This window comes from Tamandua tetradactyla, chromosome 3 (assembly GCF_023851605.1).
Source record: "Tamandua tetradactyla isolate mTamTet1 chromosome 3, mTamTet1.pri, whole genome shotgun sequence".
NCBI classification, from domain to species: Eukaryota; Metazoa; Chordata; class Mammalia; order Pilosa; family Myrmecophagidae; genus Tamandua; species Tamandua tetradactyla.
Window position 1 is genome coordinate 151,604,499 of NC_135329.1, and position 20,691 is coordinate 151,625,189.

Here is a 20,691-nt window from a genome sequence, read left to right on the forward strand (position 1 = left end):
GAACAGCTGAAAATAACACTGAAGTTTAGGTCACAGGTCAGATGTAAACATGCTGGAGACACTGCATCCAAAGCTGCTGGAGCATCAGAAACCTCTGGGACAAAGCCAAAATGGAGGAGATAGCAATAAACAAAGTTAAATGTATCCACTTACTGTGTAAACCCCTTAGCTCAATTTAAAAGTTCAGGACTGATGTTTAGGAGACTGAATCAGCACCATTGCTTTGTTTTGCTAACGTTCACAATAATATTCTCGAGTCAAAGGGGTAAAGTGTTTTTACAGATACTTTGGTGTTCAGCCATCATTTTTGTTTCCCAGAGCATGTCCTGGTTGCTCTGCAACTGTGAAGCTGTGACCCGGGTCCTCCATTCGCAGCATCTGCCTATCCTGCGAGATAGAAACCACACTAGGACTCCAGTCTCTGTGCTCCATGAACTTCACCTGGCACCACTAAGGGAGCAGTTGGGGCAAGCTCAGGAGAGCAGATTCCAAGGGACATTGCAATGGAGGAAAGATTACAGAAGACTTTATTTAATGTCAGGGATAGAGAGTTTGCAGAGAGCAGACTCAACCTAGATTGTTGAAGGCAGGCTCCTTCTGCTTTAGCAAATAGTTGGTCTATTAAAAGACCAAAAACAAACTGATTATAACCAGTGTTTAGCTAACTGTCCTCAAGAAAAAGCAAGAGTTGACAACTCTGTCCAGAATATCCCACCCTAAACTAAAATGCCCAGAGTACCATTACTTAGTCATTGTGTACTTTGCTAACCAGAACAGCAAACAATAAACTGCACCGAAAACACACAGTACACTTTTACCCAAAATTAATCCCACTGCCAGAAACTCAGTGTGTGTCACAAGTTGCACAAAGGCCCTCAGGAGGGGAAGGGAGGAGACTGCAAAGATCATGAACTAATAAATGAATGACTATGTCCACAAAGCCCCACTTAAGATGGAAAATTGTGTAAGAGGTAAAAAGCAGAGATTGGAATGTCTGAAATTGCAGACCAGTCAGATGGGAAATGGGAAGAAGAGAGGATATAACTGAAAGTCTAACTAAATGCAAGATTTAAAGGCAAAGGAAATTAGAAATATTTAAGACTTTGTTAAAAGATTAATTCAGCTATTTGGCAACAAAGGTAGTACTTTTTTGCGTATGAGTAGATGACCTTTCCTTTTATTAATTAGCTGGAGCAGACCCACAGTATTGAATAAAGAAAATGTTTTCTACATTAGTGTACATGAACAATAATACAAACTGCAGTATGAATTTAAGTGGTTTCTAATTTTTTTTAATTCAAATTCATGGTTTAAAATATTCAAAAGACTTAAATTATTTTTTCTCCTTTTCTCTTTGTTTCCTCTTTCCTTCGTTTAGATGAGGATTTTTTTCCTCCTTGACACTTTTTTTTTAAAGATAAATTGTGAGTTTACAGAACAATCATGCATGAAACAAAGGATTCCCATATGTCACATTTTGTAACAAATGTTACAATTGATGAAAGTACAGTTCTATAATTATCCTAATAACTACAATCCATGGTTTAACTTAGGGCTCACTATTTGTGTTGCTCAGTTCCATGGACTTTTTTTTTATTCTAGTAAAATATATACAACCTAAAATTCCCCCTTTAAACCACATTCAAATGTATAGCTCAGTGCTATTACATTCACAATGTTGTGCAACCAGCACCATTATCCATTAGCAAAACTTCTCCATCGTACTAAATATGAACTCTGTACATTTTAAACCTTGACTTCTTATTCCCTACCCCCTTCCTGTCCCCTGGTAACCTGTAATGTTAGCAGTTTATCACACAGAGCTATTGGTTGAAAAAATAGGTTGTTTCAATTCTAGATTCTGACCCCATGAGTTTGCTGAACCTAATTATGTGTTTCATACCAGTGAGATCGTACAATATTTGTGTTTTTGTGTCTGGTTTATTTCACTCAACATGATGTATTCACTTTTCATCCATATTGTCATATGTATCAGAACTTCATTTCTTTTTATGGGTGAATAATATTCCATTTTATGTATATTTTGTTTAGCCCTTCATCAGTTGATGGACACTTGGGTTGCTTCAACTAATTGTGAATGATGCCAATAGGAGCTTCAGTGTGCAAATACCTGTTCAAGTCCCTGCTTTCAATTCTTTGGGGTATATACCTAGAAGTTGGATTGCAGGTCATATGGTAATTATATTCTTAACTTTCTGAGGAACCACCAACCTCTTCTACAACAGCTACACCATTTTACATTGCCACCAGCAATGAAAAACTGTTCCAATTTCTACATATCCTAACCAATATTTGTAATTTTCTTCTTTTTTTTTTAATAGTAGCTATTTTAGTCAGTGTGAAATGGTATGGTATTGTCTTTTTGATTTACATTTCAAAAATGGCTAACAATATTGAGTGTCTTTTTGTGTACTTTGTGGCCATTGTATAATTCTTTGGAGAAATGTCTATTCAAATCTTCTGCCTGTTTTTAAATTCAGTTGTTTGTCTCTTTGTTGTTGAGTTGAAGGATTTCTTCATATATTTTTTAAATTAAACCCTTATCAGATATGTAGTTTCCAAATATTTTCTCCCATTGTGTAGGCTGATGTTTTACTTTCATGGGAAAGTACTTTGATGCATGCAAGTTTTTACTTTTGTTGCAGTCCCATTAAGCTATGTCTTTTGTTGCTTGTGCTTTGGATATAAAGTCTAAGAAACCACTGCCTGACACAAGGTCCTAATTATGTTTCCCTGCATTTTTTTCTAGGAGTTCTTTTTTTTTTTTACTTATTTTTTATTAGAGAGCCTATGGTTTACAGAAAAATCATGCAGAAAACAGAGTTCCCATATCTGCCCCTATTAGAAATACTTTGCATTAGTATGATACCCTTATAACAATTAATGCAAGAATATCATTATAATTGTACTATTACCTATAATCCATGGTTTAGGTATTTGCTGTATTTTACAGTCCTTTTTTTTTTAAATTAAAATACTTGTGTTTATTGAGTTGCTGTAGAAAATATTTGCCATTTTAGTAGCTTAGTTCTTTTTAACATTTTTTATTACAAAATATAGTTTAAAAAACTATAAATTTCAAAGTACATTTTAACAGGTTGTTATAGAATATATTTCAAAGTATGGTATGGGTTAAAGCTCTACAATTTCAGGTATTTCCTTCTAGCTGCTCTAAGACACTGAAGACTAAAAATCAGTACCAATAAAATGATTCAGTAGTCATACTCATTTGTTAAATTCTATCTTTTCTATTACAACCCCTGCTTCTCCTTTGATCCTTTTCCCAATCTTTAGGGATGTTTGGGCAATGACCATTTTAACTTCTTCATGTTGAAAAGGGGTATCATTATGGAGTAGGGGGATGCAACTGGTCGATGCTCTTGGAGAGATTGGTAACTCTGGGTTTCCGGGTTTATTTGTCATGAAAATCTGGAGGTTTTAGGTTTCTGAAAAATAAATTTAGTGAGAGAAATTTTATAGAATCTCAGATAAAGCCCTGGATTTTCTTTAGGGTTTACAGGAATACTGTTGGTTGGGGCTTGGCATACCATTGGCATTTAGCAATATCTAGCTGAAGCTTGCATAAGAGTAACCTCCAGAATAGATTCTCAACATTATTCGAAATCTCTTGGCCACTGATACCTAGTGATACCTTATTTTGTTACATTTCTTTTCCTCCTTTTGGTCAGTTAGGGATTGCTGATCCCCCGGTGCCAGGGCCAGGCTCATTTCTGGGAGTCATGTCCCACATTGCCAGGGAGACTTGTACCTCTGGAAGTCATGTCCCACATAGGGGAGAAGGTAATGATTTTACTTCCAGAGTTGGGCTTGAGAGAGAGAAGCCACATCTGAGCAACAAAATAGGTTTTCTGGAAGTAACTCTCAGGCATAATTATTCATAGGCTTCGCTTCCCTGTTACAGAAGTGTTTCATAAGAGCAAGTGTTTCATAAGAGTGTTTCATAAGAGAAGTGTTTCATAAGAGCAAGCCTCCTAAGTCTATTAACTTAGGAGTCCTTAATATTTGAAAGAGTATCAGGAATTTTTCAGGTGAGAAAGTTTAGCAGTTTCATATTTTTTTTCCAGTTCCTCAAGGGACTTTGCCAGTACTTTTTAGTTACCTGCCCAACATAATCTGGAATGTATCCATGTGTTTAGGTTGTTTAACTGAACTGGCCAAACAGGTTAAGTTAGATTGTATGTAACAGAAAATTTAGGTTTTGAACAAAACAAACCTCGCTTCCTTTGGTGTCATACAGTAGGCGAAGTTCTAAAATACAGACAATATCATCCTTTACCCCTGTATTCTGATTTACCTTACTCCCAACCAGATTAGCTTCATTCCTATCTCTAATTGAAACCTATTCTCTTTTCTGGTTTAATAGTTGCTATATTAGGAATACTGACTTTCAGAGCAGCAAAACTCCAGCTCTGAGTCTTAGGTGTCAAACAGGTGCCCAAATTTCTAGGAAAATAGCAATTTATACCCATACAGCCCAGCAACTCAGAATTTAGAAATAACACTTAAAGTTCAGGAATAAATGCGACTGCTGTAAGAGTTTACAATCTAGGTCCCAATTTTCTTATAGGTATTTTCTAAAAGAGACCATAAAATATTTGTCCTCTTCTTTCTGGCTTATTTTGCTCAACATAATGTCCTCATGGTTCATTCACCTTGTTGCATGCCTCTTGAGTTTGTTCCATTCTGTAGGTGCAAATATTTCATCATATGTATATACCACAGTTCGCCCTTTTGCTTCTGAATGTACCCTTCAGCCACCTTCAACCTTTGGGTATCGTGAATAATGTCTCCATCAACATCAGTGTGCAAATATCTATTCAAGTCACTGCTTTCAGTTCTTTTGAGTATATTCCCAGTAATGGGATTGCCTAATCACATAGTGATCCTATATTTAGCCTCCTGTGAATCCACTACATTACCTTTTGGAGGGGTTGCCCCATTTTGCTACCCCACCAACATTGAACAGGTGTATATCTCTCTCCACATTTTCTCCAGCACTTGAATCTTTATTTATTTATTTTGAATCTGTAGATTTTGTTCAGATATATTCAAAGAGCTTATATTCTATCCAAAATAGTGTTTCACAGTATCCTCACTTAGTTGTACAATCATCATCACTCTCAATTTTAGACAATTTTTATTGCTCCAAAGAGAAAATAACAGGCACACCCACACTAAAGAGAATATTCAAAACTCCCCTTAACTCTTATCTTCCCCCCACCAATTATTTACCCCTAGTATTGTTGTGGCACTAGTGATATATTCCTGTTAAACATAGCCCATAGCATGCAATAGTAGTTTTCCCCCATATCCATCTATTACTAACTCTTTGTACACGTGTCATACCTTTGAAGTAGTTCATGCAAGAATTTATTTATATATGAAGCACTAATTGGTGAGGTACATGGCTCCTAACAACCCCTTTCAATCATATTCACCTTCAATATGGCACTATTACTTACAAACCCACTAATGAACTACATCACCTCTATTCATTCTCATACTTTTAAGTTCAACCTCGTTAACTAGTCTGTACATATTAGGTAACTGCTCCTGCTTCTCTAGCTTCTGCCTATCTCTAGTTCCCATATATTCTACATTTTAAGACTCTGTGTTTACATTTTTCAGGGGTTCATATTAGTGAAATCATACAGTGTCTATCCATTTGTGTCTGGCTTATTTTACTCAGCATTATGTCTTCAAGGTTCATCCATGCTGTCACGTGATTCAGGATCTCATTTCTTCTTGCTGCTGTATAACATTCCATCGTATGCATATACCACATTTTGTTTATCCACTCGTCTATTGATGGACACTTGGATTGTTTCAATCTTTGGTAATTATGAGTAGTGCTGCTATGAATATTGGTGTGCAAATCTCTGGTCTGTTTGTATCACTGCTTTCAGCTTTTCTGGGTATATACTGAGTAGTGGTAATGCCAGTTCATAGGGCAATGCGATATTTAGTCTTCTGAGGAAACACCAAACTGTCTTCCACAGCAGCTGCACCATTATACATTCCCACCAGTTGTGAATAAGTTTCAAATTTCTCCACATCCTCTCCAACATTTGTAGCTTCCTGTTTTATAGCAGCCATTCTTGTAGGTGTGAGATTATATCTCATTGTGGGTTTGATTTGCATTTCCCTTATAGCTAATAAAGATGAAGATTTCTCATGTGCTTTTTTAGCCATTTGCATTTTCTCTTGGGAAAAATGTCTATTCATATCTTTTGCCCATTTTATAATTGGGTGGCCTGTTCTTTTGTTGGTGAGTTGTATGATTTCTTTATATATATGGGATAGCAAATCCTCATCAGATATATAGGTTCTCAAATATTTGAATTGGCTGCCTGTTCACCTTTTTGACAAAGTCTTTTGAGGCACAGAAGCATTTGATTTTGAGGAGTTCCCATTTATTTACTTATTTTCTTTCGTTGTTTGTGCTTTGGGTGTAAGACCTAAGAAGCTACTTGCTATTACTAGGTCTTAAAGATGTTTACCTATATTTTCTTCAGGGAATTTTTGCTGGCTTTTATACTGAGGTCTTTGATCTACTTTGACTTAATTTTTGCATATGGTGGGAGATAGGGGTCCTCTTTCATTCCTTTGGCTATGGATATTCAATTCTCCCAGGTCCATTTATTGAAAAGACAATTCTGTTCCAGTTCAGTGGATTTGGGGGCCTTGTCAAAGATCATTTGACCATAGAGCTGGTGGTCTATTTCCATACTCTCAATTCATTTCCACTGATCAATATGCCTATATTTGTGCCAATACCATGCTGTTTTGACCACTGTGGCTTTATAATAAGCTTTAAAATCAGGAAGCAAAAGTCCTCACACTTCATTCGCCTTTTTTAAGGATGTTTTTGGCTATTGAAGGTTTCTTTCTCTCCCCTCCAAAATTGATGACTAGCTTTTCCAAGTCTTCAAAGTAGGTTCTTGGAAGTTTGATTTACTGCAATTGGTATTGCATTGAATCTGTAAATCAATTTGGGTAGAACTGACATCTTAACACTATTTAACCTTCCTATCCATGAACACAGAATGTCTTTGCACCTATTTAGGTCTTCTTTCATTTCTTTTAGCCATATTTGTAGTTTTCAGAATACAGGTCATTTACATCGCAGTTTAAGTTTATTCCTAGATCCTGATTCTTTCAGTTGCTATCACGAATGGAATTATTTTCCTAATTGTCTCCTCAATTAGATCACTCCTTGTGTATAGAAACATTACTGATTTTCGTGCGTTAACATTTTATCTGCCCTTTGCTGAATTTGTTTATTGGCTCAAGTAGCTTTATCATAGATTTCTCAGGATTTTCCAAGTATAGGATCATGTCATCTACAAATAATGAAAGTTTTACTTCTTTCTTTCTGATTCTTTTTCTTGCCTAATTGCTCTAGCTAGAACTTCTAGCACATTGTTAAATAATAGTGGTGACAGTGGGCATCCTTGACAGTCTCATTCCTGTTCTCAGGGGAAAGGCTTTCAGTCTCTCATGTTGAGTATGATGCTGACTATAGATCTTTCATATATGCACTTTATGATATTGAGGAAGTTTCCTTCAATCCCTACCTTTTGAAGTGTTTTAATCAGAAAAGGATGCTGAGTTTTTTTTTCATTTATTAATTTAAAAAAATTAACAACAAACAAACAAAAATATTAACATATCATTCCATTCTACATATATAATCCGTAATTCTTAATATCATCACATAGTTGCATATTCATAATTTCTTAGAACATTTGCCTCGATTTAGAAAAAGAAATAAAGACAACAGAAAAAGAAAATGATAACAGAAAAAAAAATATTATACATACCATATCCCTTACCCCTCGCTTTCATTTATCACTAGCATTTCAAACTAAATTTATTTTAACAGTTGTTCCCCTTATTATTTATTTTTATTCCATATGTTCTACTCATCTGTTGATATGGTAGATAAAAGGAGCATCAGACACAAGGTTTTCACATTCACAGAGTCTCATTGTGAAAGCTATATCATTGTTCAATCATCATCAAGAAACATGGCTACTGGAACACAGCTCTACATTTTCAGATAGTTCCCTCCAGCTTCTCCACTACATCTTGAACAACAAGGTGATATCTACTTAATGCATAAGAATAACTTCCAGGATAACCTCTTGAAGTCTGGAATCTCTCAGCCATTGACAGTCTCATTTCCCTCTTCCCCCTTTTGGTCAAGAAGGTTCTCTCAATCCCTTGATGTTAAGTCTCAGCTCATTCTATGGTTTTTCTCAATCCCTTGATGCTGACTCTCAGCTCATTCCAGGATCTTTGTCCCACGTTGCCAGGAAGGTCCACAACCCTGGGAGTCATGTCCCACGCAGAGAGGGGGAGGGTGGTGAGACTGCTCATCATGTTGGCTGGAGAGAGGGGCTACATCTGAGCAACGAAAGAGGCTCTCTTGGGGGTGACTCTTAGGCCTAAATTTTAAGTAGACTTGACTTATCCTTTGTGGTGTTAAGTTTCATATGAACAAACCCCAAGACTTGGGGCTCAGCCTATAGCTTTGGTTGTCCACACTGCTTGTGAGAATATCAAGAATTCAACTTGGGGAAGTTGAACTTCTCCCTGTTCTCACCATTCCCCGAAGGGGGCTTTGGATATTGAGTTTTGTTGAATGTTTTTTCAGCATCAATTGAGATATTCATGTGCTTTTACCCTTTCAACTTGTTAATATGTTTGTGCCAGTTTGAAAGGATGTATGTACCTTAGAAAAGCCATGTTTTAATCCTAGTCCCATTTTGTAAAGGCAGCCATTTCCTCTAATCTCTATTCAGTATTGTATGTTTGAAACTGTAATTTGACCATCTCCCTGGAGATGTGACTTAATCAAGAGTGGCTGTTATGCTGGATTAGGTGGAGGCATGTCTCCACCCATTTTGGTGGGTCTTGATTTGTTTACTGGAATCCTATAAAAGAGGAAACATTTTGGAGAAAACTGGAGATTCTGAAAGAGCAGAGAATGGCATAGCCACGAGAAGCAGAGAGTCCACCATCCAGTGATCTTTGGAGATGAAGAAGGAAAATGCCTCCTGGGGAGCTTTATGAAACAGGAAGCCAGGAGAAAAAGTTAACAGATGATGCTGTGTTCACCACGTGCCTTTCCAGATGAGAGAAAAACACTGACTGTACTCACCATGTGCCTTTCCACGTGAGAGAGAATCCCTGCACTTCATCAGCCTTCTTGAACCAAGGTATCATTCCCTGGATGCCTTAGATTGGACATTTCTATAGACTTATTTTAATTGGGACATTTTCTTGGCCTTAGAACTATAAACTTGCAACTTATTAAATTCCCCTTTTTAAAAACCATTCCGTTTCTGGTATATTGCATTCTGGCAGCTAGCAAACTAGAACAACGTTGTATTACATTGATTGATTTTCTTGTATTGAACCATCCTTGCATACCTGGAATAAATCCCACCTGGTCATTTGTATAATTCTTTTAATGTGCCATTGGATTCAGTTTGCAAGTATTTTGTTGAGAATTTTAGCATCTGTATTCATTAGGGAGATGGGCTTGAAGTTTTCCTTCCTTCTATTATCTTTATCTAGTTTTAGTATCAGGGTGGTTAGCTTCATAAAATGAGTTAGGTAATGTTTCTTTTTCTCAATTTTTTTGAAAGAGTTTGAGCAGGAATGGTGTTAATTCTTTTTGAAATGTTTGGTAAAATTCCCCTATGATGCCATCTGGCCCTGGACTTTTCATTTTAGGAAGATTTTTGATGACTGATTGAATCTCCCTACTTATAGTTGGTTGTTGAGGTCTTCTATTTCTTATCAACTCCGTGTAGGTTGTTTGTGTGTTTCTATGAATTTTTCCATTTCATCTAAGTTATCTACTTTATTGGCATATTGTTGTTCATAGTATCCTCTTCTGACTTTTTTAATTTCTTCAGGGTCCATAGTAATGACCCCACCCTCTCATTTCTGATTTTACTTGTCTGTAGTTCCTCTCTCTTTTTTTTTTCTTTGCTAAGGGTCCATCGATTTTATGGTTTTCTCAGAGAACCAACTTTTAGTTTTACTTGATTCTTTCTATTGTTTCTTCATTCTCCAAGTCATTTATTTCTGCTTTATCTTTTCTATTTCTCTTCTTTTATTTGCTTTGGGGTTAGTTTGTTGTTCTTTCTCTAGTTCCTCCAGGTGAGCAGTTAACTTCTCAATTTTTGCTCTTCTTTTTAATTCTTGACATTTAGGGCCATAAACTTCCACTTCAACACTGCCTTTGTCACATCCCATAAGTTCTGATATGTTGTATTCTCATTTTCAGTTGTCTCCAGATATTTACCAACTTCTCTCTCAATTTCTTCTTTGACCCACTGATTGTTTAAGAGTGAGTTATCTAATCTCCATATATTTGTGAAAGTTCTCATTCTTTGGTGGTAATGGATTTCCAGCTTCATTCCATTGTCATTAGAGAAAGTGCTTTAAATAATTTCAATCTTTTAAAATTTATAAAGACCTGTTTTGTGCCCCAGCAAATAATCTATCCTGGAAAATGTTCAATGAACCCTAAGAGAAGAATGTATATCCCAGTGTTTTGGGTGTAATGAGCTATATATGTCTGTTAGGTGTAATTCATTATCACTGTTTCAGTTCTCTATTTCCTTATTGATCCTCTGTTTGATTGTTCTATCTATCTAAAAGAGAGTGGTATATTGAAGTCTCCCACTATTATTGTTGAAACATCTATTGCTCACTTCAGTTTTGCCAATGTTTGCCTCCTGCACTTTTTTTTTTTTTAAATGCCTAGCATTCTTTTTTTTCTTAATTAAGAAATCTTCACACACATACAGTCCATCCACAGTAACAATCAATGGTACAAAATATCACCACATAGTTGTGTATCCATCACCTCAATCATTTTCAGAACATTTCATCACTCCAGAAAAAGAAATAGAAAGAAAAAAGAAAAATCTCATACATCCCATAACCTTTACCCCTACCTCTCATTGACGACTAATATTTCAGTCTACTCATGTTTTGACCCCTTATCCCCCTATTCTTTATTTATTTTTCCTTATTATTATTATTATTATTATTTACCATCTATCCATATCCTGGATAAAAGGAGCATCAGACACAAGGTTTTCACAATCACACAGTCACATTTTAGAAGCTATATCATTATACAATTGTCTTCAAGAATCAAGTCTACTGGAACACAGTTTTACCATTTCAGATACTTCCCTCTAGTGACTCCAATATACCATAAACTAAAAAGGGATATCTATATAATGCTTAAGAATAACCTCTAGGATAAACTCTCAACTCTGTTTGAATCTCTCAACCACGGAAATTTTACTTTGTCTCATTTCTCTCTTAGCCCTTTTATTCAAGAAGCTGTTCTCAATCCCATGATGCCGTGTCCCTGATCATCCCAAGAGTCCTGTCCCATGTTGCCAGGGAGACTTACACCCCTGGGAGTTCTGACCCATGTAGGAGGGAGGGCAGTGAGTTTACCTGCCAAGTTGGCTTAGAGAGAGAGAGGCCACATCTGAGCAAAAAAAGTTCTCTAGGGGTGACTCTTAGGCACATTTATAAGTAGGCTTAGCTCCTTCTTTGCAGGAATAAGTTTTCATAGGGTCAAACCCCAAGATTGAGGACTCAGCCTATTGAATTGGTTGTCCCCACTGCTTGCAAGCACATAAGGAATTCCCCAGATGGGGAAGTTTACTATTTCCTTCTTTCTCCCTAGTCCCCAAGGGGACTTAGCAAATACCTTTTTAATTCTCTGCCCAAATTATTCTGGGTTATATTGGAGCATCACCTTAACCTGTACAAAACAACAAAATCTCATGCCCTATTTAAGATTCCATTTAATTATGGTGTTTATATAAACTGACCACACAAGTTAAATTAATGTGCTACCCCAAATATGCATTTTCCCACAAATAAATATCTCTCTTTAGTCTCACACAGAAACTGAAGTTATAAACAATGGACCACATCATCCTTTACCCAGTATTCTGATTTACCTTAGTCCTATCCAGATCAGCTTCATTCATATCTCTAGTTGAAATCTGATCACCTTTCAACTTTTTTTTTAACAGTTTCTATATGGGGTAATGCTGACTTTCATAGCTTCAGTGCTCTAACTCTGAGTCTCAGGTGTCAAATAAATATCTGAAGTTTCAGGGAATGACCATGTTATACACAAATAGCTCATTGTCTCAAAATTTAGAAATAACAGCTACGACTCCTGAATATGTGACTGCTGTAAGAGCTTACAATCTAGAACCCTTTACAATAGGCCCCAACCTGATAACCCATGCTCTCTACTTCAATTCTCCAAGTTTGCATAACATAGTTCTCCATATGAGTAGGGTGTGATAATATTTGTCATTGTTTCTAATATTTCATTCAACCTCCTGTCCTTAAAGTTCATTCACCTATTTGCATATCTCACAAGTTCATTCCTTCTTGCAGCCACTCATTAATCTGTTGTATGTATACACCACAGCTCCTCCTTCCATTCCCCAGTTTTTATACCCTTAGACCACCTCCATCCATTGCGAATCATGAACATTGCCGCCATAAACATCAATGTGCAAATGTTCATTCATATCCCCACTCTCAGCTCCTCCATGTATATACCTAGCAACAAGGTTGCATGTTCATAAGGCAACCCCACCTCTAGCCTCCTATGGAACTACCACATTCCCCCTAGAAGGACTGTGATGCTCAGTGGTACTGTGAATAGTTACATCTCTTTCCCCACATTTTCTGTAGTACTTGTTTCTCTCTGTTCATTTCTAAAGAGTTTTATTCACACATAATACAATCCAACCTACGTAAATAACCACGCCTTCACCACCACAATTTATATGAAGACATTTTCTTTCCTTCCACAAATAATCCATACCCCTCCCCCATATCCTCAGCTTCTTGACATTCAATTTCAGCATAATGCCTTTTTTACATTGAGGGGTAGCATATTACAATGTTTTTTCCTGTATACCATCCCATTTTCAATACCTTGTATTTGTTCTCCCCCATGCAAAAACGTTTTGATATTTGTACTTTTAATCCCTATTACTATCCACTTTAGGCATTCCTAAATTATACCATCTCAGTCTTTATGCTTTATCTTTCATTCTGTTGTCACACGTACCCCCAGCCCTTTTCCCCCAACCATACTCACATTCACCTTCATTCAGCGTACTTATATTATTGTACTATGATCAGATAATATTGTGCTATCCATTTATGAATTTTTATAATCATCCTGTTGCACATTCTATATTCCTTCAGCACCAAATACCAATCTCTCCCTCTGTCTATTTCCTAATAACCTGTGTTCTTAACTTTAACTCTCAAAGTTCACTCATTAATGTTAGTTCATATTAGCGAGACCATATGGTATTTGCCCTTTTGTTTCTGACAAGTTTCATTCGGCATAATGTCCTCAAGGTTCATCCATGTTGTCGTTACATGTTTCATGACTTTATTCTGATTTACAGCTGTGGAGTTTCCATCATATGTATACAAAACCTTTTTTAGCCACTCGTCCATTGATGGACATTTAGGTTGTTTCCATCTCTTGGCAATTGTAACCAATGCTGCTATAAACATCAGTGTGAAAATGCCCATTTGTGTCCTTCCCTTCAGTTCTTCTGTATATATACCTAGTAATGGGATTGCTGGATCATATGGCAATTCTATACTTACCTTCCTCAGGAACCACCAAACTGCCTTCCAGAGTGGTTGTACCATTTTACATTCCCACCAACAGTAGATAAGTGTACCTGTTTCTCCACATCCCCTGTAGCACCTGTTGTTTTCTGTTTTTTTGTTTGTTTGTTTGTTTGTTTTTTGATAATGGTCATTCTAGTGGTTGTGAGATGATATCTCATTGTGGGTTTGATTTGCTTATTCTTAATAGTCAATGAACTTGAATATCTTTTCATGTGCCTTTTTGCTATTTGTACTTCCTCTTCTCAGAAGTGTCTGTTCATGTCTTTTGCCCATTTTCTAAATGGGTTGTTTCTCTTTTTTTGTTGTTGAGTTGTAGCATCTCATATATTCTAGATAGTAAACCTTTATCTAATATGTGGTTTCCAAATATTGTTGCCCATTGTGTAGGCTGCCTTTTCACTTTCCTGAAAAAGTTTACTGATGCACAAAAGTGTTTAATTTTGAGGAGATCCCATTCATCTGTTTCATTTTTCATTGCTTGTGCTTTGGTGTAAGGTCTTTCTCCTATCCCAAGATTTATAAGATATTTCCCTACATTTTCTTCTGTAAGTTTTATGGTCTTAGTTCTAATGTTTAGGTATTTGATCCATTTTGGGTAAATTTTTGTATAAGGTGTGAGATATGGATCCTCTTTCACTCCTTTGCATAAGGATATCCAGTTCTCCAAACATCATTTGTTGAAGGGGCTGCTCTGTCCCAGATGGGTTGGCTTGACCACCTTACCAAAAAGTTGTCCATAAGTGCAAAGGTCTATTTCTGAACATGCAATTCTATTCCATTGGTCAGCATATCTGTCTTTATGTCAGTACCATCCTGTTTTGATCACTGTAGCTTAATAATATGCTTTAAAGTCAGGTAGTGTGAGACTTTCCAATTCATTTTTCTTTCTTGAAATATTTTTAGCTTTTTGGGGCACAATGCCTGTGTTGGTTTGAATCTGTGGTGGACCCCAGAAAAGCCATGTCCTTTAATCCTCATTCAATATTGCTGGCTGGGAGCATTTTGATTGTTCCCGTGGAGATGTGACCCACCCAATTGTGGGCAGTAACTTTTGATCAGATAGCTTCCATGGAGTTGTGACTCCACCCATTAATCTTTTCAAAGAGGAAACATTTTGGAGAGAGTACCTTTTTAGAGCCACAAGAAAGCCACAGCAGAGCTGAGTAGAGCCACGAGACTGAGAGAACCACAGAGTCCAGCAGCCAGCGACCTTTGGAGATGAAGATAGAGAATGCCCCTGGGGGAGCTTCATGGAACAAGAAGCTGGGAGAGAAAGGTAGCAGTCTGTTGTCATGTTTGCCATGTGCCTTCTCAGTTGAGAGAGAAACACTGAACCCATAGACCTCTTGAGTGATGGTAACTCTTCCTGGTGCCTTAATTTGGACATTTTTATAGCCTTGCTTTAATTGGGGCATTTTCTTGGCCTTAGAACTGTGAACTAGCAACTTATTAAATTCCTCTCTTTAAAGCCATTCTGTTTCTGGTATATTACATTCTGGCAGCTAGCAAACTAGAACAGATTTTGGTACCAGAGGAGTAGGGTGCTGCTGTGTTTTGCAGATATCAAACATGTTGGAATGGCTTTTAAATGGATAAGGGGAAGATTCTTGTGGAGTTGTGAGGAGCTTGATAGAGAAGGCCTAGAATGCTCTGAAGACACTGTTGGCAGAAATGTGGACTCTAAAGACTCTTCTGATAAGGCCTTAGAAAGAAATGAGACACATGATATTACAGACTGGAAGGAAGGTAAACCTTGTTTGAAAATGGCACATAATCTGGTAAAACTGACTAGTGGCTTTGGCTGGAAGGCAGATTTTAAAAGCCACGAACTTGAATATTTAGCAGAAGAGATTTCCAAATTAAATGTGGAAAGTGCAACCTGGTTTCTCCTCACAGGTTATACTGAAATGTAACAGGAAAAAGATAAGCTGAGAACTGAACTCTTGGGTACAAAGAAACCAGAAATTAATGTTCTGGAAAATTCTGGGCTTCCAGGAACAGAGACCCCAGAAAATAGTGCCCCACATGAGGATTTAACCAAATGTGAAACCAGTCAGCCATTTCAGAGAAAGCCAGGATTGGACATGGAGTTATCCAGGAAGAATATGTGGAAACTCTTTATGTCTGATAGGCATGATCCGAAGCTACTGCCTAAAAAGCCAAAAAGAGTGTTGCAGGATCTGTATAAAGAGAACAACTGCCATTCAGGACTGAGAGGTAAAGAGAAAGGACACACTGGAGGAAAAATAACTTCAGAGACAAAGCCATGGAGGCTGGGGTCTGATGTCAAGAAGCCTCGGATCAGGGGAGTAGACCACCCAAGCACTTGGAGAGGGTGAGTTTGCCCTGAAGGCAGAGGATGGGCCTTCCACTTCATTGCGGTGGAAGAGTCATGCCACCTCAAGCCTTAGAGAGGGACATTCCTTGGGCTTTGGGGAGAGCCTGACTGCCAACACATGGAGGGGTTGAGCGTGTGCTCCAGAGATGGCAGAGAGCCCGGGTGCAGCTCTGATCCTTGGAGAGGCTGGAGCCAAGCAAAAGGTGGTCTCCCCAATGTCCCCCAAGGTTGTGTTCATAGAGAAGTGGGTCACTGCATAGGCCCTTAGAAAAGGTGGAACTACCGCTTTCTAAAGTTCCAAAGATAAACGACTCTCAGACTTTGAAATCTAATGTAGTTTGCCCTGCAGGTTTTCAAAATTGGTTGGGTCCAGTGACCCCTGTCTTCCTTCCTCCCTATGGAAATGGGTATATGTATCCTATGACTGTTCCTCTTTTGTATGTTGGCAGCAAATAACTTGTTCTGAGTTTTACAGGTCCAGAACCAGAGGAGAATTTTGCCTTAGGACAAACCATGCCTGTAACTGACTTTGATGAGATTTTATACTGTTTCTGACTTTGTATTGCATTATATTGTTACTGAAATGGCTTAAGGCATTCTGATATTGTTATGGAATGAATGTATTTTGCATTTGGAAAGAACATGTCTTTTTGGGGGTCCAAAGGGTGGAATGTGCTGGTTTGAATCTGTGGTGGACCTCAGAAAAGCCATGTTCTTTAATCCCCATTCAGTATTGCTGGCTGGGAGCATTTTGATTGTTTCCATGGAGATGTGACCCATCCAATTGTGGGTGGTAACTTTTGATCAGATAGCTTCCATGGAGTTGTGACTCCACCCATTAATCTTTTCAAAGAGAAAACATTTTGGAGAGAGTACCTTTTTAGAGCCATGAGAAAGCCACAGCAGAGCCAAGCAGAGCCACAAGGCTGAAGAACCACAGAGTCCACAAGCCACCTGGTGGGCTTCATCTCCATTGCAACCTTTGGAGATGAAGAAAGAGAACACCCCTAGGGGAGCTTCATGGAACAAGAAGCTGGGAGAGAAAGCTAGCAGACTTTTGCCGTATTTGCCATATGCTTCCCAGTTGAGAGAGAAACACTGAATCCATCAGTTTTTCTTGAGTGAAGGAAACCCTCTTCTTGATGCCTTAATTTGGACATTTTTATAGAGTTGCTTTAATTGGAACATTTTCTTGGCCTTAGAACTGTAAACTAGCAACTTATTAAATTCTTCTTTTAAAAGCCATTTCTTTTCTGGTATATTGCATTCTGGCAGCTACCAAACTAGAACACTGCCCTTCCAAATAAATTTGGTTATTGGTTTTTCTATTTCTGCAAAGGAAGTTGTTGGGATTTTAATTGGTATTGCATTGAATCTATAAATCAATTTGGGTAGAATTGACATCTTAACTACATTTAGTCTTTCAATTGATGAAAATGGTATGCCCTTCCATTTATTTAGGTTTTCTATTATTTCTTTTAGCAATTTCTTGTAGTTTTCTGTGCATAGGTCTTCTATATCCTTAAATTTATTCCTAAATATTTGATAATTTTAGTTACTATTATAAATGGAATTTTTTCTTGATTTCCTCTTCAGATTGCTCATTACCAGTATATAGAAACACAACTGATTTGGGGGTGTTGATCTTGTATCCTGCCACTTTGCTGTACTCATATTTTAGCTCTAGTAGCTTTGTTGTAGATTTTTCAGGACTTTTGACATATGGCATCATGTCATCTGCAAACAGTGAGAGTTTTACTTTTTCCTATCCAACTTGGATGACTTCTATTTCTTTTTCTTGTCTAATTGCTCTAGTTAGAACTTCCAGCACAATGTTGAATAACAATAGTGACAGTGGACATCCTTGTCTTTTTCCTCATCTTAGAGGGAAAACTTTCAGTCTTTACCCATTGATGATGATGTTAGCTGTGGGTTTTTCATATGTTCCCTTTATCATGTTGAAGAAGTTCTCTTCTATACTATCCTTTGAAGTGTTTTCATCAGGAAAGAATGTTGAATTTAGTCAAATGCATTTTTCTTCAACAATCAAGGGGATCATGTGGTTTTTCTGCCCTGACTCATTGATATGAGGTATTACATTAATTGATTTTCTTGTGTTGAAGCAGCCTTGCATACCTGGAATAAATCCTGCTTGATATATAATTATTTCAATATGCTGCTAGATTTAATTTGCAAGTATTTTGTTGAGGATTTTTACATCTATATTAAAGAGATTGGTCCGTAATTTTCTTTCCTTGTATCTTCATCTGATTTTGGTACATGGGTAAAGCTGGCTTCATAGAATGAGTTAAGTAGCTTTCCCTTCTCTTCAATTTTTTGAGGAGTTTGAGCAGGATTGGTACGAATTCTTTCTTGAAAGCTTGGTAGAATTCACATGTGAAATCCTCTAGTCCTGGAATTTTCTTTTTTGGGAGCGTCTTGAACTGATTCAATCTCTTTAATTGGACTGTTTTGTTGAAGTCATCTATTTCTTCTCGAGTCAATGTTGGCTGTTCATATCTTTCTAGGAAGTTGCCCATTTCATCTGCAATATCTAGTTTATTAGCTCATAGTATCCTCTCACTTTCTCCTTTATTTCTGTGGGGTCACTGGTTATGCTTCCTCTTCCAGTTCTGATTTTATTTATTTGCATCCTCTTTGTTTTCTTCTGTCAGTCTGGCTAAGGGCCCATTGATTTTATTGATTTTCTCAAAGAACCAACTTCTGGTTTTGTTGTTTTTCTTGTTTATACATTCTCAATTTCATTTATTTCTGCTCTAAATCTTTCCTTCTGTTTGCTTTGGGGTGAGTTTGCTGTTCTTTCTCTAGTTCTACCAAGTAAATAGTTAATTCCTCAATTTTTGCTCTTCTTTTTTAATATAGGCATGTAAGACAATAAATTTCCCTTTTAGCACTGTCTTTGCTGCATCCCATAAATTTGGATATGTTGTATTCATTTTCATTTGCTTCAAGATATTTTCTGATTTATCTTGTAATGTCTTCCTTCACCTACTGCTTGTTTAAGAGTGTGTTGTTTAGCCTTCATATATTTGCAAATTTTCTGGCCCTCTGCTTGTTATTGATTTCCAACTTCAGTCCATTACAATCCAAGAAAGTGCTTTGTGTTATTTCAATCTTTTTTAATTTATTGAGACTTGTTTCATGACTGAGCATATGGCTCATCCTTGAGAATGATCCATGAGCACTTGAGAAGAATGTGTATCCTGCTATTGTGAGGTGTAATGTTCTTTAAAGGTCTAGCTCATTCATCACATTATTCAAAATCTCTATTTCTTTATTAATCTTCTATCTAGATGTTCTATTCATTGATAAAAGTGTGGAATTGAAGTCTCCAGCTATTATGGTATAGGTGTCGACTTCTTCCTTCATTGGTGTCAGTATTTGCCCCATGTATTTTTTTGGAGCACTCTGGCTTGGTGCATAAACATTTATGATTGTTGTGTCTTCTTATTGAATTGTTCCTTTTATTAATACATAGTGTCCTTCTCTGTCTCCTTTAGTTGTTTTACCTTTGAAATCTAATTTGTCAGATATTAGCATAGCTACCCCTGCTCTTTTCTGGTTGTTGTTTGCATGAAATATCTTTTCCCAACCTTTGACTTTCTACCTATGTTTATCCTTGAGTCTAAAGTGTGTCTCCTGTAGATAGCATATAGATGGGTCCTGTTTTTTTTTTTTTTAATCCATTCTGCTAGTCTATGTCTTTTGATTGGGGAGTTTAATCCATTAACATTAAATGTTATTACTGTAAAGGTAGTACTTTCTTCTCCCATTTTGCCTTTGGTTTTTATATATCATATCTATTTTTTCCCTTTTTACCTTTACTGATAATCTTCATTTCTATACTTTCCTCCAAAACTCTCTCCTGCCTGTCTTATCTGCCTGTAGTGCTCCTTTTATTATTTCTTGTAGAGCTGGTCTCTTAGTCAAATTCTCTCAGTGATAGCTTGTTTGAAAATATTCTTATCTTCCAGTCATGTTTTTTAACATTTTTAAATTGTGAAATATAACATACATACAAAAAAGCAAAAAGTTTCAAAGTACATTGCAACCATTGGTTGTAGAACAGATTTCAGAGTTTGGTATGGGTTACAATTCCACAATTTTACATTTTTATTTCTAGCTGCTCTAAGGTACTGGAGACTAAAAGAAATATCAATGTAATGATTCAATACTCATACTCATTTGTTAAATTCTACCTTCTCTGTATAACTCCACCATCACCTTTGATTCTTCTCCCACTCTTTAGGGGTATTTGGGCTAAGCCCATTCTAACTTTTTCATGTTGGAAGGGGCTGTCAGTAATATGGGATAGGAGGATGGAGCTAGCATACGTTCTAATAAGGCTGGCCCATCTGCATTTCAGAACTTGTCTGGTCCAGGGGCCCATCTTTGGATTGTAGGTTTCTGGATAGTTACCCTAGTGCATGGAACATTTTTAGAATTGTATCTAATACCCTAGGTATTCTTTAGGATTGACAGGAATGATTTTGGTTGGGATTTGCCAAGTTATAATAGCAGCAATGTTCAACTGAAGCTTGTGTAAGAGTGACCTCCAG

General features: G+C 37.0%; 1 protein-coding gene across 11 annotated transcripts in view; it reads right to left on the minus strand.

Moving 5' to 3' along the window:
- Positions 1–20,691, minus strand: part of CCDC141 (coiled-coil domain containing 141) — a 260,019-nt gene that overhangs the window by 212,804 nt on the left and 26,524 nt on the right. The window lies entirely within an intron of this gene.